This window comes from Rattus norvegicus, chromosome 16, assembly GCF_036323735.1.
Source record: "Rattus norvegicus strain BN/NHsdMcwi chromosome 16, GRCr8, whole genome shotgun sequence".
NCBI classification, from domain to species: domain Eukaryota; kingdom Metazoa; phylum Chordata; class Mammalia; order Rodentia; family Muridae; genus Rattus; species Rattus norvegicus.
In genome coordinates, this window is record NC_086034.1 from 11715001 (window position 1) to 11737227 (window position 22227).

Genomic DNA, 22227 nt, shown 5'->3' on the forward strand with positions numbered 1-22227 from the left:
GGAACCTGTGTCTCAGTATGTCTGTAGATACAATGTATCTTTCAGCCATCTCCTGCTTGTTACAGTGGGCCTACCTATTTAGAGAATGGCCCTGTCACCTGTGAACCTATATTGAACTCTGTCCTACAGCTGAGCTACTGCTCCTACCCCTAATGATATGCTGCTGATTTCAATACAGCAGCAGTTCCAAGCCCAGCCTTCCCCTCCCATGTAAAATAGCTTTCTTACCCTTCTCATATTTCAGTGCTGTGTTTAAGTATTGGTTTTAATAAATTGTTAGTATTTGGTTTACATTTTCTAAAATGCTATTGAATAATGAGAGAAAATATCTGCCAATTATGAATACTCTATTTGATATGTTATTTTAAGTTCATTCAAAGTTGTTCAAAGAACAAAAACAATTTAAAGAGAAAAACATAAGTGTTTAAAACAATTAAGTGACATGCTTAAATTATAAAATGAAATGTCTTCAATAGACTGATTTCTCCAGAAGGAATACACATCATTACTAAATCTCATGTAATAATGTTCAAAATTACCTTTCAGTAAACTTCAAGCTATTCCTGAGGAGTTGTACCACTTTCCTCAAGTGGTAACAATTCAAATCACATAGAAGTGACTAGATTATTCTCCCATATATTAAATGGGTTCAGAAGGATGAGGAATCATAAACCCTGGCTCATTACTAGGACACATGTAGAATGCCTTAACTACTTTAAGAGATACTTTGCAAAGTCTTCCATATTCCAAAGGCAACTAAATAAGTCTTTGTTCCTGCCATAATGTGTAAATACTCCAGAGAATTAAAATCAGAAATCCAAAATGCATGAATGTTCTGCTGTAGATGAAGGGATTAATTGTCCTATGTGCCTTGCGACAGCATAGGAAAGGTTCAAAGTTTCTGTGCTAAGCCAAGAAGCCAAAGACAAGTCGAGAATTAGGCACGAATATTAGGAATGAATAGATCTATGCAGGCAGAAAGAAAAATCATATTGAAAGTGTTTGAGGGTGCTCTTGAAATGAAGAAATCTTTTTTTGAAAGTACACAATGCATTTTGATTATATATACCCACCATCATCTCCATCTATGCATCCCATGACTTTCCTACCAAACAGCCTTTTGGTATAAATTAATTAAATTTTTCTTATTCATTTATTTACCTATGATAGTAATTGATGATTTAATATTCCAATTTTATTCAACCTCTGCATCCAATTAATGGGGATCATGTAGGAATACGAATGTGGTCACTGCCTTATTGCACAAATACAGTCACTCTACCACTGGTCATTTCCTCAAACCAAAATCATCCTCCCTCCCCCAAAGAGAGCAACTGCAGTCAGCAACTCAGCAAGGGCGAGGATGTCAGAAACCCCTTCTCCATGGCAAAGAAGAGGCATAAAATCACTTACTACCAATAACAGAGAAACCATACTATATACAAAAAGGATAATTAGTGTTAATAGAGAAAAACATCAATATAAAAATAATAATTACAAATAAAAAGTAATTTACAAAAAGTTCTGATAGGACATTATGAAACCAGGAGCCTCCTTTATAGATTTAAATGGGTTCATTTTCTCTAGGCCATTTGCTGATGAACATGAGGACTGCACTTAAGATGAGTTTGTTTCCTTAGAGACAGATGGCATGTGGTACCCTCAGGAGTTAGACCTAAGCAGAATAAAATATGGAGTATATAAATGAATGAATGAGTGCACAAATGCATGAATGAATAAATGAATGAAAGAAATAATTAACTATGAAAGAGAACTGTACAACATCCTAAGTAATCAAAGAATTAAAATAGAAAACTACCCTGAGATACCAGCTTACATATCACTGTCAGAATGGCTAAGATCAAAAACTCAGGTGATAGCAGATGCTGGCAAGGATATAGAAAAAGAGGAATACTCCTCCACTGTTGTTGAAATCAAAAACTGGTACAACCATTCTGGAAATTACTCAGGAACTTTCTTAATGTTTGAAAATAGTACTATATGAGGATACAGCCTTATCATCCCTAGACATACCCCCCAAAATTTCACCAACATATAAGAAGACACATGCTGCACTATGTTCATATCAGCCTTATTTATAATAACCAGAACCTGGAAGAAGCAGATATCCATAAACAGAGGAATGGATAAAGAAAATACGATATATTTACACAGGAGAACTTCTGAACTATTAAAAAAATGACAACATGAATTCTTAGGCAAATGAACAGAACTAGAAAATACCAACCAGAGTGAGGTAACCCAGTCACAAAAAAACACACATGGTATCCACTCATTGAAAATAGTATTTTAGCCGCAAATCTTGGAATACCTGCGAAAAAATTCAAACATCATATAAAGCTCAAGAAGGAGGAAGACCATCATGTGAATGCTTCATTCTTTTTAGAAGGCAGAACAAAACACTCAGGAGAGGAAATACAGAAAAAAAAAGGAGTGGAGGTTGGTCTAAGAGAAGGACATCCTCCAGTGACTGTCCCACCTGGGGGTTAGGCATCCACCAAACCCAATCACAACTCCTGATTCCACGGAGTGCTTGCTGACAATAGCCAGATATGGGTGATGCCAGAGAGGCTCTGCTGGAGTCCTACTGATACAAATGTAACCTTTGTACTGAATAAGGAGACAGAGAGAAGGTTGAGAAAAGACTGAAGGAGCTGAATGGGTCTGCAACCACATAAGAAGTACAACAATATTGACCAAAGATATTCCACCAGAGCTCCCAGGGACCACACCAACAATCACTACACATGGAAGAACCTAGGAATCCTGCCACACTGGTAGCAGAGAATGGCATTGTCCAAACTTAATAATAGAAAAAGAACTTGGTCCTTTGAAGACTCCATTCCCCAATGTAAGGTAGTGCCAAGGTGTTGTGGGTAGAATGGGTGGGTGGGAGCGGGAGCATCCTCAGAGAAGCTGGATCATGGGGAGGGGATATGGAGGACGGGGCAGGGCAATAACTTTTGAAATCAAAACACATAAAACATACAAGAAAAATAAAATTTATAAAAACAAAAAAAAAGAAAAGAACAGCAAAAAAAGCATGTGTTGATCAGGACTTGAACTAGTTCAGGCTTACGACCAGCAAGAAGATGGGGACTGCCCACTCTCTCCCTACTTATTCAATATAGTTCTTGAAGTTCTAGCCAGAGCAATCAGACAACAAAAGGAGGTCAAGGGGATACAGATCGGAAAAGAAGAAGTCAAAATATCACTATTTGCAGATGATATGATAGTATATTTAAGTGATCCCAAAAGTTCCACCAGAGAACTACTAAAGCTGATAAACAACTTCAGCAAAGTGGCTGGGTATAAAATTAACTCAAATAAATCAGTAGCCTTCCTCTACACAAAAGAGAAACAAGCTGAGAAAGAAATTAGGGAAATGACACCCTTCGTAATAGACCCAAATAATATAAAGTATCTCGGTGTTACTTTAACCAAGCAAGTAAAAGATTTGTACAATAAGAACGTCAAGACACTGAAGAAAGAAATTGAAGAAGACCTCAGAAGATGGAAAGATCTCCCATGCTCATGGATTGGCAGGATTAATATAGTAAAAATGGCCATTTTACCAAAAGCTATCTACAGATTCAATGCAATCCCCATAAAAATACCAATCCAATTCTTCAAAGAGTTCAAATTCTAAGATCAAGAATCGACAAATGGGATCTCATAAAACTGCAAAGCTTCTGTAAGGCAAAGGACACTGTGGTTAGGACAAAACGGCAACCAACAGATTGGGAAAAGATCTTTACCAATCCTACCACAGATAGAGGCCTTATAACCAAACAATTTGCAAATTCATCTGGAATAACAAAAAACCCAGGATAGCTAAAACTATCCTCAACAATAAAAGGACTTCAGGGGGAATCACTATCCCTGAACTCAAGCAGTATTACAGAGCAATAGTGATAAAAACTGCATGGTATTGGTACAGAGACAGACAGATAGACCAATGGAACAGAATTGAAGACCCAGAAATGAACCCACACACCTATGGGCACTTGATTTTTGACTAAGGAGCCAAACCCATCAAATGGAAAAAAGATAGCATTTTCAGCAAATGGTACTGGTTCAACTGGAGGTCAACATATAGAAGAATGCAGATCGATCCATGCTTATCACCCTGTACAAAGCTTAAGTCCAAGTGGATCAAGGACCTCCACATCAAACCAGACACAATCAAACTAATAGAAGAAAAAGTGAGGAAGAGTCTTGAACTCATGGGCACTGGGGAAAATTTCCTGAACAAAACACCAATGGCTTATGCTCTAAGATCAAGAATCGACAAATGGGATCTCATAAAACTGCAAAGCTTCTGTAAGGCAAAGGACACTGTGGTTAGGACAAAACGGCAACCAACAGATTGGGAAAAGATCTTTACCAATCCTACAACAGATAGAGGCCTTATATCCAAAAAATACAAAGAACTCAAGAAGTTAGACCACAGGGAGACAAATAACCCTATTAAAAAATGGGGTTCAGAGCTAAACAAAGAATTCACAGCTGAGGAATGCCGAATGGCTGAGAAACACCTAAAGAAATGTTCAACATCTTTAGTCATAAGGGAAATGCAAAACAAAACAACCCTGAGATTTCACCTTACACCAGTGAGAATGGCTAAGATCAAAAACTCAGGTGACAGCAGATGTTGGCGAGGATGTGGAGAAAGAGGAACACTCCTCCATTGTTGGTGGGATTGCAAACTGGTACAACCATTCTGGAAATCAGTCTGGAGGTTCCTCAGAAAATTGGACATTGAACTGCCTGAGGATCCAGCTATACCTCTCTTGGGCATATACCCAAAAGATGCCCCAACATATAAAAAAGACACGTGCTCCACTATGTTCATCGCAGCCTTATTTATAATAGCCAGAAGCTGGAAAGAACCCAGATGCCCTTCAACAGAGGAATGGATACAGAAAATGTGGTACATCTACACAATGGAATATTACTCAGCTATCAAAAACAATGACTTTATGAAATTCGTAGGCAAATTGTTGGAACTGGAAAATATCATCCTGAGTGAGGTAACCCAATCACAGAAAAACACACATGGTGTGCACTCATTGATAAGTGGCTATTAGCCCAAATGCTTGAATTACCCTAGATGCCTAGAACAAATGAAACTGAAGAGAGATGATCAAAATGTTAATACTTAACTCCTTCTTTAAAAGGGGAACAAGAATACCCTTGGCAGGGAATAGAGAGGCAAAATTAAAACAGACACAGAAGGAACACCCATTCAGAGCCTGCCCCATATGTGGCCCATACATATACAGCCATCCAATTAGACAAGATGGATGAAGCAAAGAAGTGCAGGCCGACAGGAGCCGGATGTAGATCGCTCCTGAGAGACACAGCCAGAAAAAAAAAAAGAATGGAGAAAAGCTTTACCACTCCTTTGTGATAATCTACCAAATTTTATTCAGGTCAAGAGAATGAAGAGGAAGCCGCCATCTTGGAACTCCACAAGTTTTTCCTGCTCCATACTATGGCTGCTCTATTGTACTCTTTGCCTTATAGTCAATGTTTTTAATTCATAATCTCGCTATGTCGGAGGCAATATTTAGTCTTACACTGCTTTCCTATCGCAATTATGTGTATAAATTTTAGTGCAGTGGTGCCTCTACATGATTCAAACCTGTGCTGCTATAAGGAAGCTATAGGAGTTTGGTGGCTTATTCTTGGTTACATGAACAGCATCCTATTTGCTTGGAACATAATTGTCCTGTCTCAGAATCCTTCACTATATAGGCTTTTCATGTCTACCAACAAATACACACCCACACATACATACATACACACACACACACACACACACACACATACACCCAAATCACATACAAAACAGACACATGCAAACAACCACAAATAAACATGCATGTTATCATGCATGCATACAAGCACTCTCAAGTAGTCTCATGCATTCCAAGGCAAAAATGCCCATAATGTATGTAAGAATGTTCTCATGTGCATGCCCACCTCACATGTACAAGAGGAACTAGCATGCACACGCCTGTGCACTTGCAGGAAAACCTGACACCTTTTGGGTACTGGAACCAAAGAAACTAAGAAAACATCCCAAGGAAGATCAAAGGAGCAATGAACACAACTCTACTTCATTTGGCAAGGAAACAAGTTAATAATTTAATATAACACTGCCCACCATTGTGGAGTAGCAGGGAAGTCTGAACTCATGCACATGATGTGGATTCCTCTGCTCACTGGCTTGCTAAATCATGACATAGACACTTTGTTTGAAGGAGGGAGTTGAACAGGGATTGAAGATTGAATGACTTTGGAGCAAAACCACTGCTAAAAGTAGGAAAAATCTAGAGGAAGAAATGGGATAGAAGGGAGTGAGGGAGATGAGGAAGCAGAGAAGTGATGGCTGCCACGTACCACAGGGCGGAGACAGAGAAAGGGTGGTGATGGTTGCTCAAGTTTCATTCAGTTGCTGTGATAAGGACCAGGACTAAATTCTACTAAGGAAAGAGAAAGTTTTCTTGCAGGTGACAGGTCAGTGTCCAACACTGAGGAGAATCAGATCAAGGACTCAGGCAGGAATAGAAGAAGAAGCAATGGAGGCTGAATCCCCTCTGAAAGAGTGCTAGGGGGCCAGCTTCCATCTGGTAAGCCATTGGATGTTCCTAGATCAGCTGTTCACAAAGAGCTGAAAAGCTACTGACTTAAGCCATAAAATGACCTTGATGGTGGAAACTGACTCCTGGAAAGACAATTCCTATGTAGGCACACTGACACTGTGCAGCTGCTAGCTCTCACAGGCATGCATGTGATCTCATTCCACACAGAACACATACAAAATCATGTAATTGCAAAGAAACATTCCTAGGGTGTGTTTATGGTACATTGGGAGAATTAGTGCTGAATTTATGAGTCTGCCAATTCAGATCAACATTAGTGATTCAGCTTGCAAACCTGAGGTGCTGTCTATTTTGAGATATCTCTGGGAACAGTGGAGTGGGAAAGATATGTATACCTGTGTGAATTTGTGCACCTAGGAAATGGGTGTGGACATGGGGGCCTTTAAGGCAAGTACTGTTGAAAAAGTGACAGTTATGGAACCTCCCTTTTCAAAATGACCTAAGAACACAGAACCTTGGTAACCTAAGGCAACCCACTGTTTAGAGCAAGGCCTACAGGCTCACTTGTTAGAGACTGTAGAGAGGGCAGGATGTTCTCAAGCTGTCTTCAGACTACTCCATGTTCAGGCCTCAAGAAAGACAAAAGGCGGGGCCATGATGGTGTCTGGAGGCACAGGCTTCATTCAGTCTTGCCTTAAAAACCTGTGGCCATTTTCCAAAAGGGGAAATAATTTTACCAAAGACTACCAAGGAACGGCCCACAAAGACTTGGTAACCACTCTGTTTTCTCTTGGTGTTTGGCATAGAAATAATTCAGGGAAACTTGAAATGAGGAGAACCTATCAGATTTTTGCAAATTTGTGCCAGTTTGACCCCTCCACTTTGATCTCTTTTCAGGATGAGAAGGTTTCTGCTTAAAAGAGTCTGATGGAGCCCAGTATGGAGTCATGCATCAGGGCACAGACTGTGGTTGAGCAGATGAGCACGCTGGTGCCTTCTCTGAATGAAGGGTACCCCTTGGTTGTCCTTGCTTTTCTGTCTACATATAAAAGTTCTGTGTCACCCCTTCAGGTATTGGACCTGCTGTTTGTGAGGTGAGTGCCCATCTCCAAGCCCATATTTCTTCGAGTTTCCTGTTGGTTTCCTGAATTTTCCTCTATTCCTCAGTTTCTTTCTTTCTTTCTTTCATTCTCTCTCTCTCTCTCCTTCTCTCTCTGTGTGTGTGTGTGTGTGTGTTTGTGTGTGCCTCTCTCAGTGTGTCCTTTTTTTCTCTCCATCTCTCTCTTTTTCTTTATTTATCTCTCTGTCCCTCTCGATCCCTGTCTCTGTTTCTGTTCCCCTTGGTTTCTCTCTCTCTCTCTCTCTCTCTCTCTCTCTCTCTCTCTCTCTCTCTCTCTTCCTCTCTGTCTCTGTTGGTGCGAGTGTGTGTGTGTTTGTGTGTGTGTGTGTGTGTGTGTGTGTGTGTGTTACTTACTGATGATACTTCTTAGAGTTACCTGTTGGTCCATGAATTTCACTCCCATCCTTAGTGTCTCTCTGTATCTTTATTTCTGTCTAGTTCTCTTTCTCTGTCTCTATATCCGTCTCTTTTTGTTTCTTACAGTTTTTCCTCTCTTGTCTCCTATTCTCTTTCTCTCTACCTGTCTCCCTGTCTCTCAGTCTCTCTCTTTCTCTCTATATCTCTTTATCTCTGTTTCTCTCTGTGTGTGTATGTTTGTGTGTGTGTGTGTGTGTGTGTGTGTGTGTGTGTGTGTGTTTGTGTCTTGCTGATACTTCTCAGAGCTAACTCTTGGTCCACAAATTTCCCACCCTCCCTCAGTGTCTCCTGTGTCTCTTTTTCTCTCTCTCTGTCTCTACCTATATCTCTATCTATGTCTCAATCTCATTCTCTGTCTCTGTTTCTGTCTCTCTTTGTTTCCATCTCAAGGTTTTGCTCTCTTTCTCTCCTACTCTCTGACTCTATATCTGTCTTTCTGTCACTCTGTCTCTCTGTCTCTCTGTCTGCGTGTGTGTGTGTGTGTGTGTTTATACGAGTTTGTACGCGTATCTTGCTCTACTTCTCTCTTTGTCTTTTTCTCTCTCTGTCCTTCTCTTCTCCCCATCTTTTCTGTCATCCTCTCCCTTTCCTTTCACTCTCCCTGTCATCTCAGGCTCTATCCCAGTCTCTGTCTCTGTCTCCATCTGTTTATTGTCTACAGAATTCTCAGAATCCGTTATCATGCATTAATCAATTCCTTCAATTGATCCAAGCGATTGTCCTGTCTAGATCTGGAAAACTACAGTGGATGTAACTAACCCCTCTACTTTCAAAAACCATACAACCAATATTTCTAAGGCCTTTCTGAAAAAAATTCTATCACATATAAAGGAGGTTCTAGAAATTTTAGAGTACCCAGGAGAGATGTATCCAAAGTAGAAAGGCCCATGAAGGATAGTCCAGGAAAGCATGTGACGAAGGAGATGTGTGTATAGAGATGCCTGTGTTAAACTTTTGCACAGATACATTGAAAGTAACTATTGTGTCCAGGTGAAGTACTAAATCTGAGATCAGACAGGACTGCATGTATTAGGTGAGGGGCATGGGACGTTAGAGATGACATTCTCTCTGGTGTCCTCTAGGTATGCATACTTCAGCCCTCATTCTAAAGAGGATAAACAAGTAAAGAACACTCTCTGTAGCTTCCTGGAAACATGGATGGACAAGAACCCTGAGGACTTTTGTGACCCATCAGACCTGTTGCCTCTGAAACACCTGAGGCCTACTTGAGTGTGTACATGCCCCACTGTGATCTTAGTGTCCATGTCAAGAGGCTGCTGACACAGTTGGAGGAAGAACATGCCAAGGATTCCCAGGCCAAAAATGAGGAAGACTCAGATCTGGGGAGACACACATCCTCAGAACCACAGATTGAATGGGTTTAAACCAACAGGGAAAAGAGACAACCTGGAGACTGAACCAACTTGTGCACAGAGCTGGAGGGCAGAAAACTCTCTAGAAGTTTCTGTAACACATGAGACCCTGCAGCCAGATATGTCAGCAGCTGGGCAGACAGCACACATGATAGCAATTGTGGAACTTGTTTCTCAGTATGTCTGCAGAAACGATGTATCTTTCAGTCATCTCCTGCTTGTTAAAGGCCAACCTATTTAGAAAATGGCCCTGTCACATCTGGTCATCAACTGGAGTCTGTCCTACATCTGAGCTGCTGCTCCTGCCCCTCATGATCAGCTGCTGATTTCAATCCAGCAGCAGTTCCAACCCCACAGCCAGCCTACCCCTCCCCTGAGAGAGCCCCTTTATTCCTTCTGATATTTCAAGGTTGTGTTTATTTTAAGTATTGGTTTTAATAAGTTGTTAGTATTTGTTTACATTGTCTGCAATGCTATCTAATAATGAGAAAAAAATGTGTCCAAATTATGAATATTCTCTTTGATATATTTTTTAAAATTTATTCAAAGTTGCTTAAGGAACAAAAATAATTTGAAAGAAAACATAAGTGTTTAAAACAATTAAGTGACTAGCTTAAATTATAAATTTAAACTTAAATTTACTTAAGACTTTTTTCTCAAGAAGTAATACACATCACTACTAAATCATATATAAACTGAAGTTCAACTTTAGCTTTCAGTAACCTTTATCGAAACTTGTGGGATGGTACCACTTTCCTCCAGTGGAAACAGTACAAGTCACATCAAAATGGTTACATTTTATACCCAGATATTCCAAGGTTTCTGGAGGATGGGGAATCATAGAACCACAGCTCATTACTAGGGCACATGTAGAAGGCATTTACTTCTTTCAAAGATACGTGGCCAGGACTTCCAAGTTACACAGGCAACTAAATTGACTCTGTTCCTCCCATGATGTATGAATAGCACAAAGAATTAAAATCCGGAAGCCAAAATGCACAAACGACCAACAGTAGATGAAGGGATTAATTGTACTGTGTGCCTTGCTACAGCATAGGCAAGGTTCACAGTTACTGTCCTAAGCCAAGAAGTCAAAGACAATTCTAGAATTAGGCAAGAATATCGGCAATGAATAGATCTATGGAGGCAGAGAGATGAAAGTTGAGTTCCCATGATATGTTGGAATGAGAAAATGTTTTGAATGGGTAAGAAGTTGCTCTTCAAATGAAGAAAACATTTTCTTAAAGTGCACAATGTATTTTGATTTGCATCTACCCCTCCTCACCTCCCATCTACTCGTCCCATGACTTTATCACCAGAATCCATTCTGGAATAAATTAATTAATTAAATAAACTTTTATTTATTTATTATAGTAATTGATGATTTAATATTCCAATTTTTATTCACCCTCTACATCCAATTAATGTGGATTATGTAGGAATAGGAATGTGGTCGCTGCCATATTGTACGAATATGTTCAGTGTAACACTGGTGATTTCCTCAAACCAAAATCATCCTCCCTCCCCCAAAGAGAGCAACTGCAATCAGCAACTCAGGAAGGGCGAGGATGTCAGAAACCCCTTCCCCATGGCAAAGAAGAGGCATAATATCCCTCATGATCAAAACAGAATCCATATTATATATATGCACAAAGGACAATCAGAGTAAAAAGAGAAAAATATCAGTATATAAATACTAATGAAATATAAAAAGTAATTTACAAAAAGTCCTGATAGGGCATTACGAAACCAGGAGATTCCGCCTTAGATTTAAATGGGTTCGTTTTCTCTTGGCCATTTCCTGATGAACACGAGGACTGCACCTAAGAGGAGTTTGTTTCCTTAGAGGCTCCCTTAGAATAAACGAAACTTTCAATTGCAAGGTGTTATCAAGTGAAGATACTCCGGGATTAAGAATGGCTGCATGAGGCCACTACTCCAATTTAGGACTGAGTGTTCCAAGGTGTCTCACTCTACATAATGTCTGCTTATGGGCCTCAGAATGTCTTGTTATCTGCTTCAGAAGGATGCCGATTTGAGGCTGATTGAGCAAGGCACTCTTCTATGAATATAACTGATCATTAGAAATCACATTTGACTCTTTCTTTTGTAGGTAAGTAATATTGACATTATCCCCAGGTCACTCAACTATCTAGTCTCAGGTTCTTGGTCAGCCAAGCAGGGTCACGTGTGATATCCATGTCAGTGAGTGAATCCTAAGTCAAGGCAGATATCTGTTGGTTACTCCCACAATATTTGTGTCACAGTGGTACATGCATACCCAGTGACCTGACACCATTATAGTCAAAGGTTTTGTAATATGGTTACAGTTCATGGCTTTGTTTTTAGAAAAAATACAGATATTTCTAGGAAACAGTAAATGCTTGAAAGCCATGGAATCCCAGCTTTGGATTTCTCACATCTCAGACAGCACTTTCCACTCCTGGAGCATCTGCTGTCTCAGTGAAGCTACTGTGATGAGCACAGTCAAACACTCAATGTATTGCCTCATCCTGTGGACATTCCCAAAGGCTGGGGGCACATGGACCAACAATACAGACCTAAACAGAATTCTCAACAGATACTCTCAGTTAAAGAAATGCACTATGAGAAATGTTCATCATCCCTATTCATCAAGGAAGAGCAAATAAAATGATTGTGAGATCCATCTTACATGAGAAGAGCTACAACGATAAAGGAAGTAAACGTTTATGCGAACAGGGAGGGGAACACTTTTCCAGTGTTGCTGGAAGTGTAAACTTCTACAATAATTTTAGAAGTCAACACTTTGGGTTTTGAGAAAAAAATGCATAGGACAAGTTGACCTGCAAATCTATTTTTATAGGCTTTAGTGGTTATGCCTAGTTACAACATAAAGTCACCTAAAGAATGGATAAAAATATATTTTACATTTAGACAATGGAGTATGCTACAGCTATTAAAATCATCATCATCTACCATCATGGCAAAGGAATGGAACAAGAAAACAAATATAAAGTGACTTACATGTGGAAACTATGTTTAAAGTAAAGAACAGGTGTGCTACAGTCCACAACCCAGAGGAGCTAAGGAATAAGAGGAACGAAGATAATGATGGATGCACCTTGCTGTGAAGAAGACCACAATAGATATCTGTCTTATGTATAGTGGTGTGGGGTGCAGTTAAGGGAGCGCTCTACAGGAATTTGAGAAATGGAAAAAAATAAGAACCAATTGGGACAACAATGGGAAATAGTTTTGGGATAACGAAAAAGAATTGTGTGTTCTTATCTCTGTGACAAGGTGGAAACTGACTAGAATGGAAAGTTCTAGGATACAATGATGGGTAATCCCAGCTTAGATATCAAGAAGGTGGGGATACTGGGCCTTCTCATATAACCAGAAAGTCGTCCAGTGGACAGATTAGGATATCAGCCCAGCCACAAAACATTTCACCTACATTTTGTACCGCCTACGAGATGTGCTGTAGTAAAGTGGCACAGAAATTGTGAAAGTGTCTAATAAATGCCTTGATATGTTTGAGACCCATGCCATGAGAGTGTGTCCACCCCTAACAATTCTTGGACTATCAAGAACCACAGGCTGGACTACCCAGAGGCACAGATGCACATAGAGACCAGACAGAAACAAATGAATTGAAAAAAAGCCAATGAAAAGATTTCTAATAATATTCTGATATACTCAGAGATGGGTCCTACCCTCTATTGTCATCAGAAAAGCTTCACTTAGTAAATGATGAAAACCAATGCAAAGACACACACGCCAACATTAGGTAAAGATGGGTTGCAAGAATTTTTGTAAGAGTTGGGGTTAAAGGAAAACAGAAGAAAAAATGCAGCCAAATTGAGCCCACACAGTAGTGGGAATGAACGGTCCACCAGAGAGCCTGCATGGGGAGGGAACTATTAGCCTACATTTGACTGCCTTAGGCCCTCAGCCCCTTGCAACTCTAGTGTAGGTTCATCTTCATGCGAACTCTTAACAGTGGTAGCAGGGTCTGTCTCTGACTCTGTCGTCTGTACATGGGAGCCTCTCCCCTCACTGGGTTGCAAGCTCTAGACTTAGTAGGATAGGAAGTGCCCTGGCTTAATATAAACGGAGAAGCCATGGCTGCTAAATATACTTGGGAGACCTGTCCTATTCTGAACAGGAAGGAAGGAGGAACTGCTAGAAATGATACAGATAGTGCTAGTGGAGAGAGAAAGAGACTGAGAAAAGTCAGAGAGGGCAGGATGGATACATGGAGGGCAGGAGAGAGGCAGAGAGGGAAGTAGTTTGGGAGGGACAGAATGAGGGAGGGAGAAAGTGAGTGACAGAGAGAGAGAGAGAGAGAGAGAGAGAGAGAGAGAGAGAGAGAGATACAGAGACACAGAGTAAGATGTAGAGAGACACAAAGAGAGAAACACAACAACAGGCAGATTCACATAGAAACAGAGGAGAATAGAATAAACATTCAACAGCAAAAAGTAAAGGGTTGTCTCTATGAATGTTATTTTAAGGGTCTTTAAGATGTTTCCCTCCCCTCGTTAGGGTTCGCCAGTTTCAAAACAGACAACATTGGTGACTGGTCATTTGCTTTCACATAAACTTTTTCTTATCCAAGAGAATTCAAGGCCCAAACATAAACATATTAAAAGCAGTGTAGAGGAAACCAACAGCTCACATCACAGTAAATGGAGAGGAACTTGCAGCAACCCAATATAATCAGGGCTGAGACAAGGCTGCCCACTCTCTCCCTGCCTATTCAATATAACTATTGAAATCCTAGCCAGACAAATTAGACATCAAAGGAGGTTATAGGGATTCAAATTGTAAAGGAAGATGTCAAAATAGCACTGTTTGTCTATGGTATAATGGTGTACTTATGTGACTCCAAAAATTCCACCGTATTTCAGACAGCTGACAAAACACTCCAGCAAAAGACTTGGATGTAAAATTAACTCAAATCAGTAGTCTTCATCTACTCAAGGATGAACAGAATGGGAAATATATTAGGGTCATGACACCCTTCTAAATAGCCACAAATACTATAAAATACCTTGGTGTTTCTAACATCACAAGTAAAAGATGTGTATGATGAGAACTACAAGTCTTTGATGACAGAAATCAAAGATTATCACAGAGATGGATAACTATGGAGCAAAACCACTCTTAAGAGTAGAAAAAGAATAGAGGAAGAGATGGGATACAAGGGAGTGAGGAGATGAGGGAGTAGAGAAGTGATGACTGCCACATACCACAGAATGGGGACAGAGAAAGTGTGGTGATTCAAGTTTCATTCAGTTGTTGTGGTAAGGACCAGGACTAAATGCTACTAAGGAAAGAGAAAGTTTTCTTGCAGGTGACAGATCACATTCCAACACCAGAGAGAATCAGATCAAGGACTCAAGCAGGAATTGAAAGAAGCAGCAATGGAGGATGAATCCCCTCTGAAAGAGTGCTAGGGGGCCAGCTTCCATCTTGAAAGTTGTTGGATGATCCTCAGGCAGCTGTTCACGAAGGGCTGTAAAGCTACTGGCTTAAGCTCTAAAATGCCCATGGTGGTAGAAACCGACTCTGTGAAAGACAATTCCAGGGAGGCACACTGACATTGTGGGGCTGCTGCTGTCACAGGCATGCATATGATCTCATTCAACATAGAACACATACAAGGTCATGTAAATGCAAGGAGACCAGCCTAGGGTATGTTTATGGTAGATTGGGAAAATTAGGGCTGAATATATGAGTATGGTTACAGATGCTGCTCAAAAGTAGACAATCAGCTTGGTAAACTGATATCTACCTGTGCTAAATTGTGTTCCTAGGAAATGGGAGGGGGCATGGGAGCCTTTAAGGAAAGTTCTGTTGATGAAGGGACAGTGATGGAACCACCCTCTTCAAAATGACCTAAGAATACAGAACCTTGTTAACCAGGCAACAACCCACTGGTTAGAACAAGGCCTGCAGGCTCACTTGCCAGAGACAGTAGAGAGGGAAGGATGTTCGCTTTCTGTCTTCGGACTACTCGAGGCACAGGCATCAAGAAAAACAACAAGCAAGGCCATGTTGGTATCTGGAGGAACAAGGTTTGTTCTTGTCTTTGACGCCTGTGGCCATTTTCCCGAAAGGGAAGATCATCGACCAAGAGCAGTCAAAGCCAGGAACACATAGACAAAGTAACTACTCCAGTTTTTCTCCATTTTTAGCAGAGTAATGATTCAGGAAAACTTGTAATAAGTACATCCAAACAGAATGTTGTAGACCTGTGACCCTTTGAAACCTTTGCCTTGACCTTTCCTCAGGGTGAGAATGATTCTGCAGCACAGGACCTGAGGGAGCCCTATAGAGACTCCAGCATTAGTACAGAGGCTGTGGTTAAGCTAGGGAACAAGCTGGGGCCTTCTCTGCAGGAAGAGGACACCTTCTATGTCCCTGCCTTTGTGATCATATACCAAAGATTTGACACCACCCTACAGGTACTGGACCAGGTGTTCCTGAGGTGAGTGACAATTTCCAAGCTTGTAGTTCTCAGGTCCTTCTGTTTTTTGTGGGTCTCTCTCTGTCTCTCTCTGTCTCTCTGTCTCTGTCTCTCTCTGTCTGTCTCTGTCTTTGTCTCTCTCTTTCTCTCCCTCTCTCCTTGTACGTGTGTGTGTGTGTGTGTGTGTGTGTGTGTGTGTGTGTGTGTGTGTGTGTGTGAACAACTATGTATCGGGTACATCACTATAAGGACACAGTAACATGAATTAAGAAATTTTTTCTTGTACGCTTGGTCCAAGTGATAGGGCTGTTCAATGCCAATGCTCTAAAATGGGTGTAGCTGTCACCTCTACCATTAAAAAAGCACTTTATCCTTCAATCGATATTTCTGAGGCCTTGGTGAATGCACTTCTTCCATGTGCAATGGAGGTTCAGGAAATATTGGAATACCCAATAGAGATGTATGAAAAGTGGAGATCTATGCAGCATAATACAGGGGACCATGTGACCACAGTGTTGTTTAGGTAGAGATGCACGTGTTCAACCTTTGCACAGTTACAGTGAAAGCACGGACGGTGTACAGGTGAACTCATAATTCTGAGAGCAGCCAGAACTGCCAGTTTGAGGTGAGGGGACTGGGACTTTACAGGTGACATTCTCTCTGGTCTTCTCTAGGTATGCTAACTTCAGCCCTTATTGTGAAGAGGATGAACAAATAAATAACGCCCTCTGTAGCTTCCTGGAAACATGGATGAACAAGAACACTGAGGACTATTGTGAACCCTCGGAACTGTTCATACTGAAATATATAAAGGCCTATTTTGATGTGTGTATGGCACACTTAGATCTTAGTGTCCATGTCAATAGGTTCATGACTCTCATGCAGGAAAATCAAGCCAAGGATTCCCATCCAAGGATGAGCAAGGCTCAGATCTGGGGAGACACACATCCTCAGATCCACAGATTGGATGGGTGTAAAACAGCAGGAAAAGAGCCACTCTGGAGCCAGAAGCAACTTGTGCATCAGAGCTGGAGGGCACAAAACCTCCAGAACTTTCTGTGAAGCATGAGTAGTTGCAACCAGATGTGGCAGCAGCAGCACAGACAGCACACATGATAGCAGCTGTTGAACTTGTGTCTCAGTATGTCTGTAGATACAATGTATCTTTCACTAACTACCTTCTTGCTACAGTGGGCCTACCTATTCAGAGAATGGCCCTGTCACACCTTGTGTGTGCCTGCCCTGTATCTGTGCTACTGCTCCTGCCCAGGGTGCTCAGCCCCTCAATTCAGTCCAGCAGCAGTTCCAGCCCCACACCCAGCCTTCTCCCTCCCCTGAGGTATTACCTTTTTATTCTTTCTGATCCTTTCCATTTTGAATTTATTAAGTATTTGTTTTAATAAATCGTTATTGTTTGTTTTCATTTTTGTCAAAGTTGTCTATGGTACAAAATTTAATTAAAAAGTTAAACATAATCCTTTAAAGTTATTAATTTTCATGCTTAAATTATATCTGGTAAAATCTTAGTCATTTTTAAAGAATGTATCCACATTAGTAATAAAACACATGTAATAATGCTCAGCATTATCTTTCAATAAACTTCAAACTAAGCCTGAGGTTCGGTACCACTTCAACCCTGTGGTAACAATTCATTTCATATTGAATTGTGTATACTTTTACATACATATGTTCCAAGATTAGCAAGGGTGTGATATCATAGAACTGTGGCATGTTTCTGTGGCACATGTAGAATGCCTTACCTACTTCCAAAATACTTTCTCAAATCTTCAACAATATAAATACCACTACACTGACTTTGTTCCTCTAATGACGTATAAATCTCCCAAAGAATAAAAATGAGAAATGCAATGAGACACAAAGAGAGACACATAGCAATAGACAGAGTCATACAGAAACAGAGAGGAAGAACAGAATAAACATTCACCAGCAATAAGTAAAGGGTTGTCTCTAAGAATGTTATTTTAAGGGTCTTTAAGATGTTTCTCTCCCCTTCTTAGGGTTAGCCAGTTTCCAAACAGATGATATTGGTGACTGGGCTTTTGCTTGGCATAAACTTGTCCTTATCCAAGAGAATTCAAGGCCCATAGCTAAACATATTAAAAGTAATTTACAGGAAAACAACAGCTCACATCACAGTAAATGGAGAGGAACTTGCAAAACCCCGCTGTAATCAGGGAGGTGACAAGGCTGCCACTCTCTCTACCTATTCAATATAAATACTGAAGTCCTAGCCAGAGCAATTAGACCACAAAAATAGGTCAAAGTGATCCAAATTGTAAAGGAAGAAGTCAAAAAACAACTGTTTGCCTATGGTATGATAGTGTTCTTACGTGACTCCAAAAATTCCACCATATTTGAGACAGCTGACAAAACACTCCAGCAAAGGACTTGAATATAAAATTAACTCAAATCAGTAGTCTTCATCTACTCAAGGATGAATAGAATGGGAAATATATTAGGGTCATGACACCCTTCTAAATAGCCACAAATACTATAAAATACCTTGGTGTAACTAGCAAAACAAATAAAAGATGTGTATGACGAGAACTACAAGTCTTTGAAGAAAGGAATCAAAGATTATCAGAGAGATGGATAACTATGGAGCGAAACCACTGGTAAGAGTTGAAAAAATATAGAGGAAGGGATGGGATAGAAGGGAGTGAGGAGATGAGGAAGTAGAGAAGTGATGGTTGCCACATACCACAGGGTGGGGACAGAGAAAGTGTGATGGTTGCTCAAGTTTCATTCACTTGCTCTGCTAAGGATCAGGATCAAATGCTACTAAGGAAAGAAAGTTTTCATGCATGTGACAGGTCACTGTCCAGCACTTGAGATAATAATTTTAAGGACTCCAGTAGGAATTGAAAGAAGAAGCAGTGGAGGATGAATCTGCTCTGAAAGAGTGCTAGGGGGCCAGCTTCCATCTGGTAAGCCACTGGATGTTCCTCTTTCAGGTGCTGTCAAAGGGCTGTAAACCTCTGGGCTTAAGCCCTAAGATAATCATGGTGGTGGAAACTAACTCTGGGAAAGACAATTCCTATGCAGGCTCACTGACATTGTGGGGCTGTTGGCTGTCACAGGTATTCATGTGATCTCATTCCACACTGAACACATTCAAGGTCATGTAAAGGAAACATGCTTAGGTTCTCTTTGTGGTAGACTGAAAATTAGGGCTGAATTTATGAGTATGCCAATTCAGTTCAACAGTAGAGGCTCAGCTTGCAAAACTGAGGTGCTGCCTATTTTGAGAAACTTCTGGCAACAGTGGAGTGGAAAACAGATGTATACCTATGTAAATTTGTGCGCCTAGGAAATGGGTATAGACATGGGAGCCTTTAAGGAAAGTCCTGTTAAAAAGAGAGAGTAATGAAACCATCATCTTGAAAATGACCAAAGAATACAGAACCTTGATAACCAGGCAGCCTGCTGGTTAGAGCAAGGCCTGCAGGCTCACTTGTTAGACACTGTAGAGAGGGCAGAATGTCCTCTTGCTGTCCTCAGACTACTTGAGACTCAGGCCTCAAGAATGACAACAGGGAAGGCCATGATGGTGTCTGGAGGCACAGGATTCACTCTTGCCTTCAACGCCTGTGGCCATTTTCCCAAAAGGGAGAAAAATTGACCAAAGCCAGCAAGGAAAAGACAACAGAGACCAGGTAACCATTCTGGATTCTCTTGCTGTTTTTCATAGAAATAATTCAGGGAACCTTGGAATGAGGATAACCAATCAGAAGTTTGAACATTTGTGTCCGTTTGAACCATCCACTTTGAATTTTTTCAGGTTGAGAATGCTTCTGCTCAAAAGAACTAGATGGGAGCCCCGGAGAGAGGCATGGATCAGGACACAGACTATGGTTGAGCAGATGAACACGCTGGTGCCTTCTCTGCAGGAAAGGGACCCCTTGGCTGTACTAGGTTTTCTGTCTACATATAGAAGTTTTGTGATACCCCTACAGGTATTGGACCTGCTGTTTGTGAGGTGAGTGCCCATCTCCAAGCCCATAGTTCTCAGAGCATCCTGATGGTTTCAGGAATTTCCCTCCCTTCCTCTGTTTGTGTTTCTCTGTCTCTGTCTCTGCCTCTCTCTGTCTCTGTCTCTGCCTTTCTCTTTCTCTCATTTATCTGTCTTTCTCTCTCTGTCTCTATTTCTGTCTCTCTTTGTTTCTCTCTCACATTTTCTCTCTCTTTTTCTCGATCTCTGTCTCTGCCTCACTCTCTATCTCTCTTTCTCTTTCTCTCTCTCTCTCTCTCTCTCTCTCTCTCTCTGTGTGTGTGTGTATGTGTGTGTGTGTGTGTGTATGTGTGTGTATATATATGCGTGTGTGTGTGTGTGTGTATGTTTGTTTGTATCTGTTGCTGACCTCTCTTTCTCTTTCTCTCTGTCCTACATCTCATCTCCCCATCTTTTCCCTTTTTCTTTCCCTTTCCTTGCACTCTCCCTGTTCATATCAGGATCTACCTCTGTCTCCATCTCAGTCTCTGTCTCCATATCTTTATTGTCTACATAATAGTAAGAACCCATTAGCATGAATTAAGTAATTCCTTCTCCCAAGCTTGATCCACCATTGGACTGTCCATGGCTGAGACCCTAGAGTGGATGTAGCTAAAACCTATACCTTGAAAAGGCACTTTCTCCTTCACCCAATATTTCTGAGGCCTTGGTGAACACAATTTTCTCATACATAAAGGAGGTATTAGAAGTTTTGGAGTTTCCACTAGAGATGTGTACAAAGTAGATACTCATGAAGGATACTCCAGGAAACCATGTGACCAAGGAGATGTGTGAATAGGGATGCCTCTGTTCAACTTTTGCACAGATTCATTAAAAGCACCTACTGTGTACAGGTGAAGTACTAATTCTGAGAGCAGACAGGACTGCCTGTATTAGGTGAGGGGCATGGGACTTTAGAGCTGACATTCTCTCTGGTGTTCTCCAGGTACGCATACTTCAGCCCTTATTCTAAAGAGGATGAACAAGTAAAGAGCACCCTCTGTAGCTTCTTGTAAACATGGATGGACAAGAAACCTGAGGAATTTTGTGACCCATCAGACCTGTTGCCTCTGAAATACCTGAAGGCCTACTTGAGTGTGTACATGCCCCACTGTGATCTTAGTGTCCATGTCAAGAGGCTGCTGACACAGTTGGAGGAAGAACATGCCAAGGATTCCCAGGCCAAAGATGAGGAAGACTCAGATCTGGGGAGACAAACATCCTTTGATCCACAGATTCAATGGGTGTAATTCTGCATGGAAAAGACTCACTGGAGCCAGAACCAACTTGTGCACCAGAGCTGGAGGGAACACAAACCTCTAGAAGATCTTTGACCCATGAGTTGTTGCCAGCCCAGCCAGGAAAGCACACATGATAGCAGCTGTGGAACCTGTGTCTCAGTATGTCTGTAGAAACAATGTATCTTTCAGTCATCTCCTGCTTGTAACACTGGGCCTACCTATTTAGAGAACGGCCCTGTCACCTCTGGTCATCAATTGGAGTCTGTCCTAAGCTGAGCTGCTGCTCCTGCCCCTCATGATCAGCTGCTGATTTCATTCCAGCAGCAGTTCCAACCCCAGAGGAAGCCTTTCCTCCCATGAAAAATAGCCCTTTTGCTTCTACTGATGTTTTCAATGTTTTAAGTATTTTTTAAAAGAAATTGTTAGTATTTGGTTTACATTGTATAAAAGCTGTCTAATAGTGAGAGAAAATGTCTGCAAATTTTAAGTATTCTATTTCATAAATTATTTTAAGTTTATCCAAAGTTTTTAAAGGAATAAAATAATTTTGAATATATGTATGTAAGCATTTAAAAATTAACTGATGTGTTGAAAGTATAAAAGTTAAATGTCTTATATAGTCTGTGTTCTCGAGAAGATCTACAAGCCACCTCTAAATCACATGCAAAAAAAACAGATACTAGTAGTTTACTTACTAAACTATCATCATACAATCTTTATGGGTAATGGCTAGAAGGAAACTGAAGTCCTTCCACTGAAGAATGAATAAATGAAATATTTAATATTTATGCCCTGGAGTGTTCTACAGCTCTTAAAATCCACATGTAGTTCCATTCTGGCAAATAAATGGAAAAAAACAAATAGAATATAAACTCATTTATATGTGGAAATTACTAATAAAGTAAAGAACAAGTATGCTATAATACAAAGACCCAGAGAAGCTAAGCAATGAAAGGGCCCAAGATACAGAGGCAT

General features: G+C 40.7%; 3 pseudogenes; all 3 read left to right on the plus strand.

The window, feature by feature from the left end:
• The first annotated feature begins 6999 nt into the window (after positions 1 to 6999).
• LOC134478880 (ral guanine nucleotide dissociation stimulator-like) lies at positions 7000 to 10054 on the plus strand (annotated as a pseudogene).
• A 3792-nt stretch (positions 10055 to 13846) lies between these two features.
• RGD1566067 (similar to hypothetical protein 4930474N05) lies at positions 13847 to 17420 on the plus strand (annotated as a pseudogene).
• Positions 17421 to 17466: 46 nt separating this feature from the next.
• LOC134478868 (ral guanine nucleotide dissociation stimulator-like) lies at positions 17467 to 21808 on the plus strand (annotated as a pseudogene).
• Positions 21809 to 22227: the final 419 nt, after the last annotated feature.